At 33.1% G+C, this 8308-nt stretch overlaps 1 protein-coding gene across 1 annotated transcript in view; it reads left to right on the forward strand.

Moving 5' to 3' along the window:
• LOC120541978 (pantothenate kinase 3) overlaps positions 1-5974 on the forward strand; it is an 86699-nt gene extending 80725 nt beyond the window's left edge. The window contains exon 7 of the mRNA XM_039774019.1: positions 1-5974. This exon is cut by the window's left edge and continues 612 nt beyond it. The gene's annotated coding sequence lies outside the window, so the exon portion shown is untranslated.
• The last annotated feature ends 2334 nt before the right edge of the window (positions 5975-8308 follow it).

Genomic DNA, 8308 nt, shown 5'->3' on the forward strand with positions numbered 1-8308 from the left:
ATTGCATTAGGCATATTTTAGTTACCAAAAGAGCTTGTTTTAGAAATCAAATGCTGCTTATTATTTGATCTAGTGCCTTGATTAATACAATGTGAATAACAGTTACTCACTTTTTGTACATGGTGCTACAAATCCAGTTTGATAACCTTGTGTGAATTTTAAAACTTGGCAAAGTATTGAGTTTACACTATTCTAATACAGTGAAGCTAAACATTTAAACATAATAATGAATAAAATATGCTTATTGCTTGCCTTCCTAAAGACCACTTACAGTATAGTCAGAAGTCTTCTTTTTAAAGTACAGGTGATGAAATCTCTCTGGAAAGGAAGAATTCAAATGGCACAATACAATGTTTTTTCTAAATTGTTATATTCAGCATAAGAAGCATTTAATAATCAGTTTAAAAACAGAAGAGTTTAACAAAGGGAAGCAGTCAGTGCTGGTTTCAGTAACTGCTATATATAGAGAGAGTTCATCAGATGCATTGAAATTTATTCAACTCTTGTACAAGAAGTTACAGTTAATAATCAAAGACTTTTTTGTTTCTCAACCAAATGCTTTGCACAGTTTTTTTTATCACTCTGCTTGTAGTGCATACATCTTCAGGTCTTTTTCTCAGTTACTGGTTTTCTGGGCTTTTTCTTAAATTTCTAGAACCTAAGCTTTAAATTATACAGTAATGTGTATTATTGTCTATGTTTTAAGTGCTGTAAAGAAGTACTTCAAAACCTCTGCTGTGAAGAGAGACTGTAGTCTTTGCCAGTATATCCAGTTTCTGAAAACATGAACTGAAAAACTTTGCTAGAGGTTCTGTGGACAAAGTCTGTATAATTGTTAAGAAATAATTTAGTAGTTTTGCCTGTTTTCTGGCAAAGGAATTAATTGTATGTTTTACATTCTTATATTTAAATAATATACATCTACTTGAATCTTGAAATTGAGAGCTTGGACCACATTTGCATTAACAACTTTTCTACAGTCATCACACTGGTTTTAATGTTATTTTACTAATTGTTATTTAAGTCTATACATTTTTTCCAGTTAAAAATTATAGTATGTAAGTTTACATGCCTATAAACACTTTTTCAGGGCCATTTATAATTTTTTCTTGTTAACCTGCAAATGAATGAATTCTAGACATCTCAACAATTCAATTCCCTTTGTGTTGTGACACAAATGCTATGAGCATCTTCTGTAATGCTGGCCTTGATTGTCTGCTTTTCTTCTAACTTACCTCTGAATGAAGTGTCTAGATTGCACTTTTGGACTAGCAGAGCTCTGGTGGTGTTATTTGTGCAGTTAATGATTACAAACTGCTTCATAAAGAATCTTCATAAGGTCATCCTTATGTCATTGTCTTTTCTAGGTATTTAAGGATTTCTTTAACGTCTTATTTAAATGTCTGCAGATTTATTTGTATTACCTTTTTGTCAGCCATGCTTGATACTGATTCAGATTTTTTTTTAACTCCCTCTGTATCTATGTGTACATGTATAAATGCTCCATTTCTTTTGCCTTTTCTGTTCTGCAGTTTCAATATGGCAATGTAAAGATTTTTATTATTATTTATTTTAAAGATTTTTATTTCTACCGTTTCACACTTGTGGCAGAATTTTAACTTACTTTCTTTGTAGTAAGTGTTTTACGTTTAATCCATTGCTGTTACTATCTAGATGATTTAACATATGAGGTTGATGCTACTTTTATAATATTGTTGGCAATGGGACACAGAGTTGAGTTGATTACTAACCATACATCAAAGTATGACTCAGAGTGTTAAAATGGCATTCTTCTCAGCCCTAGCTTTTTAAGAGAGTTACTGTTTTTACCAGCTAAACAATCTATAAAGATGCCAGTGTTGTTATTCACCTTAGAATTTTTAAAATTTCTCACTAACGTATTTGAGCTGCATATTTGCAGCTCCTGTTTTGAAGAAAGTGTACCAAGAGCAGTATAAAAAAACAAACGCTGATTTGTACACGGTTATCATTTGAAAGGGCAATCTAAATCTCACCTAATGTGAATTGTCTCATTGTTGCACATTTTCGTTCAATAATATATTAAGCTTATTATGTGCCCTTTAGTTTGAATACAGCTGGACCAGTTCTTGTGCTGAGTGTTAAAACCAGAAATAATAGCCTCATTATTCTTAAAATAACCCCTGGTTAACTTTGATTAGTTTTATTGTTAATTGTTGTTATTACTATGTAAGCAAAAGTAAATATATGCATGAATAATAACAGAAAGTAAGATGAACAAAATCTAGATTAAGGAAATCCTTACACTGCTAGATATCTGACATCCACGCCACCCTGATGACTGCACCAGAGTGTGAGCTAAACTAAAGGAAAACGAAGAATGGAAAGGCTGAAATATACTAACTGAAAAACTTAACCCAGAAAAAGAGTATAATTTTAAGAATCACTAACCCCATTTGGATTGTCCTTTTTTTTTTTTTTTTTTTATTATGTGTTAATCTTTAATTTAAACCTCCAGTGCTGATTACCACAGCCTCAATATTTCTTTCTATTAGTTGTCTCCTTCAGTTTCAGCTGAATGAGATTATAACTGTAAATGTACTCGTGTTGCCACAAGGCCACCCATTCAAGGAGATTCAGTCTTCACACCAGAAGTATCTTTGCTGCAGTATTATTCAGGGGATTTATTTTGAAAAGAGATTAAAGAGTAAAGTAGAAGTATCTAGTATAAACTCAAAACACCACATGAAAATGGAAACAAAAACAAAACTATTAACTGTATAGATATAAATAGTTGAGCAATTCCATTATATGCAAGCATTAACAAAAAACTAAGTCAAAATCGGTTTAACCTCGTTTTGCTAAAAGTTAAGTAATAAGAGGAAATTAGTCCCTAACCAGTGTTAAACACATAGCGTGAGAAATTGATGAGATGATTACACACAGCTTCATAAAACATGACACAACATTCTCAAACCTGCTTAATCAACTTCAGGGTCACAAAGAGCAGTTTGACAAAAAGAAAAATTGGGAAAATGTGACAAGACAATTGCACACTTTACCTTAAGTGCCAGCTAGAGGTGCAGTATGCCCTTTGTAGATGAAAAGTTTGATATTTCTAAGGCAGCTTTGCTAATGAAGATGCCAAATTGTTGAAGATGTGGAATAGGATTGCCATTGTACACTATCCAGCAGATGCTATATACACAAAATATACAAATTTTAAGTGGGACCAGTTTTGATATTAAAATATGAGATGGTACGATTGTACTCCAATACATGGTCTCTATATTTTAATAGTAGCCTAGCACAATCACGTCTGCTTTCTATCAGATTGCTGTATGATTCTTGTGCTTTGTAAGAATGTTTTATTGCAATTTCCTGATCCTTTTTAGTCAGTATAGCCCCATGAGTCATTCTAATAAAAAGGATACTGAGCCAGTTTCATTTTCTTGTGATCATATAAGGTTTCAGGCATCAAAGGCACATCTTTTGAAATAAATATGGTGTTCTGGTGCATTTTCCTTTAGCTTGTAAGCCTTTGACGTCAGCTTTTAATTTACTATCTTGCCCAAATTTATTTCAGCATCCTTGTATTTCTGTAATGCTCTTTTGGCTGGGTTAATGTAATGAGATTTAAATTCTCAAAACTCTGTCCGCTTTGTTTAATAAAACACCTGAATATTAGTAAATCTGTGTCCCACTACCCCAGTCTTATTTATCTCATCCTCAAGGAGACCTATAAATTTTCTTGCCTAAAACAAAGTGTCTTATTCTATATATAACACTTATCTTGAAGTGCATTTATCTATTAGTAATGTAAAATAAACATTTTTGGCAACATTCTGTCCTTCAAATGGATACTGTGATCTTTGTCTATTATTTCAGTACTACATGAGAAAATTCCATTTCATTCATCTGAAGTATTTACTGTATTATTGTATCGCGTACAGAAAATTGCACATGGTTACTGTGTTTAAACGCCTGTAAAGGCCTAAAAATACACTATTCCTCATTAGACATTTAACATTCCAGTTTTCATTTCTTTCAGTTATTATCACCGTTCACTGTTCCAGATTTTATTTTTATCAACTGTTAAGTTCTTGAGATTCTTTGCTTTTTTGCTATTGACCCTATAAATGAGAGAAAATTATTCAAGTTGTTCACTATTTAATTGTACAGGCTTAGTAAATAACAGTACAATAGTAAATGAACAGATTACTTCAACGTATCTGCTTAATAATACACAGGTTGGTTTTGAACAGTAATTTTGCATACCTAACTACACACCTATATGTCAAAGGCAGAAGCTGAAACTGCTGCCCATGTTGGAGTTGTATCATAAGCACAAAGAAACCCCTGACTTAAAAATGAGCTTACACTATGGGGGGTGACTTTTGAATCATGAAGGTCTAAGCAAATGAAACAAAATGGCAGCCTTCATCATTGGTGTTGCTATGTACAACTTTGAATGCACTTATGTTGTTAAATACTTTAGCACTGAAGATCTGTCCAGATTTTAGGCATTGACTTGTGAAGTGTTATAATCAAAGACAACTCTTCTTTTTTTCTTTTTTTTTATGTTTTTGGGTCTTCAATATTCTAAAAAACCTGTATTTGTCTTGTTCAGGCATTTTCTCAAGTTAAGAATATTGTGATATTTGGCTAAAGTTCCTTCAGCTGACCTATTTTATTCACAATTTGAGCAAAACTGTTTTAGTGGAAAGATGCTTGAGACAGCAGCTCTCAAATCAGAGCTGTGAAACTAGAGCTGGCTTATTACCATTCATATCACAAGGTTTACAAGTTATGTTTTGCTTTCCAGTGTTCTATTTCTTAGTTTAAACAAATCAGATCTGTCAGATTTTACCTGAGCACATTTGTAGACTTTTGTTTAAACTTTCTGTGTAAATCAAATGCAGATTACATGAACCTGACACAGTCCTCCTTCAGGAGATTTTTTTATTACTTAAAAAAACTTTTAAAAAAAATCCCAAACCACAATATGAGAAAAATATATACAATAATATTATTCATTTTTCAAGTCACACAGGTTTGACTTGTGTAAACAAGTGCCCTCTGAAGGTTCTGAGTCCTACATCTTTATGCTTTCATGGTGTCTTGCAGAGTTTGTGTATATTAAAATGTTTACTTGGCTTTACTTTAAAAAAAGTATGTGTTTCATGTATAACTTTACGCATCTCCTAAAATGACATATAAATGTCAAAAATTTATAAAAAAAACAGCTGTGGCACATTTTTGTTTTCATCATGTAGCTTTTCCTATGCAATTCTCTCTTAACTGATGGATTATTGATTATGAAGTTGGTAAGCACTTTATGAGTCCTAAGATTTTCAATCTTGGTGACAAATAATGTTATGGAAATTTTATACAACAATATATTTAAAGTGATTACTTCGGATAAACACATCTTGGTATACCCTGATGAACTGTTTGCTTATAGGAACTCTCATTACTTTATTGCTTCTTTGTTTTAATTCATTCATTTATTTTTCAGAGACAATATATCTGCTTATTATTCAACATATGACATGTTTTAATAATCTATGACATACTAAATAAACATTAGTAGAACATTAAGAGCTGATGTCAAAATAGAATAAAACTTTACTTAAAATGTTATCTACTACAGATTTGAAACTGGGGAGGGAAAGGGTCCCTACTGAACTACTGTGTTACTTCATTCTTTTTAAATTTCTGTTTGTAACTTGCTGTTAAATTGTCATTTCTTGTTCTGAATTGTAGAGCCATTTTGTAATGTTTGGAGGTCTGCATGGTGCGTCATTATTATTTTGTGACATGTATGACTTTAATGTCAGCTAAACAAAATGTTTCAATTTTGTTTTCTGTTCATTTTGTCTCATGGTCTCTGAAGCTGTGTATTCGTGTCTGTCAGTACTTTAGATCACAGATGCATTGATTGTACTTATTCTAAAGCTTGAAAAATAATTGCTTAAATAGAACTATAAAAACATTTTGTGTTTGTGTGTAATTTTATTTGAACATAAACAAGTATCTGGTTTGGTTGTTTTACAGTTCAGCCTTCAAATTTGTCAGTGTGTAAAGTGAAACACACAAAAACAATAAGCATAGACAATATTGTACATTATTCGAAATGAGTCCTTCAGTTCCCACTACAGGGGTGCAGGCAATAAAGTAGTTCCCACTTCCCAGGTCAAGCTTGGGAGTCAGTTGGGTTGTCTGTAATCTGCCAGAAGTAAGCCTGGCCTGCCAGCCTCATTCTCCTGTCACTGTGACACTCATCAGGATGATGAGATAAATAACGGAATGGACCAATTGCTGACAGACTCAACTTTGGGTGATGTCACTGTCTGGGCAGCTTGTATCAGAATCTGCAGAGACCTGGAAAAAAGGTTACAAAAATAACCAGCAAAGTAATGAAGGAATACACTGTATATGTTGTTTTGAAAGTATGAGTGTGAAAAGTCTCAACATAATTCAACAGACCCAAGTTGGCCTAAAGAAGAGCAGGAGCTTGTGTGAGACCGTTCCTCTTTCTGTGTGCAATACTGATTAAAAAATATGTATTCCCAATTTTAATGTTTATCAGCCATTGCTGCAGAAATTGAATGGCATTTTGAAATATTCTCTCTCTGCATATATCTGTCTAAAATGCAGAATCAAGTTACAAGGAGGCAAGTTACTACTAGATTAAGAGACCGTGAAGTGAATGTATGGGTTTAATAAAATACTTGAGCGAAAAATGTGACAGACTGAAAATTACCCATTTTAGGCATATGTAATATGGCCTTAACAAAGTTGTCTTTTGGTCTAAGATTCACAAAGCATCCATGAAGTAATTATTCACCTTTGTGCAGTGTGCCGTATTGACATATAAAAATTAATTGTGAATATGAAAGGTTTATATATCTTAGAATTAAATATGCAATACCAAGAGAAACACGCCACAGTTAGTTATTTTAGTAGGCCATGAATAAACAATTAATGCTTTGTAAGTGCTACGAAGACCAAAAGAAGCCTTTGTTACTGTCTTGTTACATAGTAAATGAAGTAATAGATGGGTTTTTGCAGTACCTAAGCTAAATTGTTACCGAAATGTGATTACTAACACAGAAAGCAGCTCAATTTACAAATGTGATGACTGCCACCAAGGTAGTTTCAGGTCATTTTTGAGATATAGAGCAGAAACACCATTTTCTCTGGGTGGACTAGGTTCCAGCCCAATTCATGGGACAACAAGCCTTTTTCTTAGCTCTTTTATGCCAAGAAAAGACCCTGGAGGGCATTCCACAAAGCATGCTTATAAAATGGAGACTTGTCTGAGTAAGTGCACTATATCAGTGTATGCTCCCAACCTCAACCTACTAGAACTAGCGTAATTTTACATTTGAGGTTTAATTGGCTCAATTAATGCAGTGTTTCTATTTGGCTGAAGATGTGTGGAGTTGATTATTGATTGTCAAGAAAAAATCATCAACAACAATTGGTGTGGCTCAAAAAGCAACAGAGGAGAGTGTAACATCTACACATTGGGGCCTACAACTTTTGGGATACAATTACACTGTAGCAGAAAGGGACATCTTTCTGATTTCTGACGTATATTCAGATTTTGTGTTTGACTGTACAAATTCTGTTTTCCAATTAATCCAGAACTGAATGTATCCTGCAAGTGCAAATTTAAAGGAATATTCCACTGGGGTGTGTGTTTTTATTTATTTATTTATTCATTTTAATACTTACCCATGTAGCTTGTAGTGATGGCTGAGAAAAATGTATCTTGTGTTTTTAAGGAGAAAGTATTTGGGATCCATTCTATGAGAAACTAACATGGTCAGTTGTGTACCTGAGATAGTCTTGTTCTGATTTGCAGCTAGTACAGTACTATGTGATATGGTACTAAGAGGAGATGATCCCCAGATCTAACTGCTGTTGAAGTGAACAGTGGAACAGGATCTGGTACCAAGTTCAATTACTTGACAGCAAGTCTTGTTTTTGTTTTATGTTTCTCCTTGATTTGCACAGTTTGCCATCTGATTGCTTATCAAATGTGGAACAGATCACAGTGAAAAATTGAAACCTCATGTAAACTTAATAATTAAAAAAAAATGTAAATTGCTAAGGTACATTAGATTGAAATGAGTGTTGCTGTTATTATGCCATTCGCTTCAAGCATATAAGCAATGCATGGAAATATTTATAGTGTGCAATATAAGAGAAAGGAAAGTAGGTATCAATATACATTTAACCATTAATCTTCAGTAAACTGATAAAGTCTGTGCCCCTAATTAAGAAATTGCTTTTGAAATTGTGATTTGAAAGATGCAGC

The sequence above is a fragment of the Polypterus senegalus genome, chromosome 13 (genome assembly GCF_016835505.1).
Source record: "Polypterus senegalus isolate Bchr_013 chromosome 13, ASM1683550v1, whole genome shotgun sequence".
Classification (NCBI taxonomy): Eukaryota; Metazoa; Chordata; class Cladistia; order Polypteriformes; family Polypteridae; genus Polypterus; species Polypterus senegalus.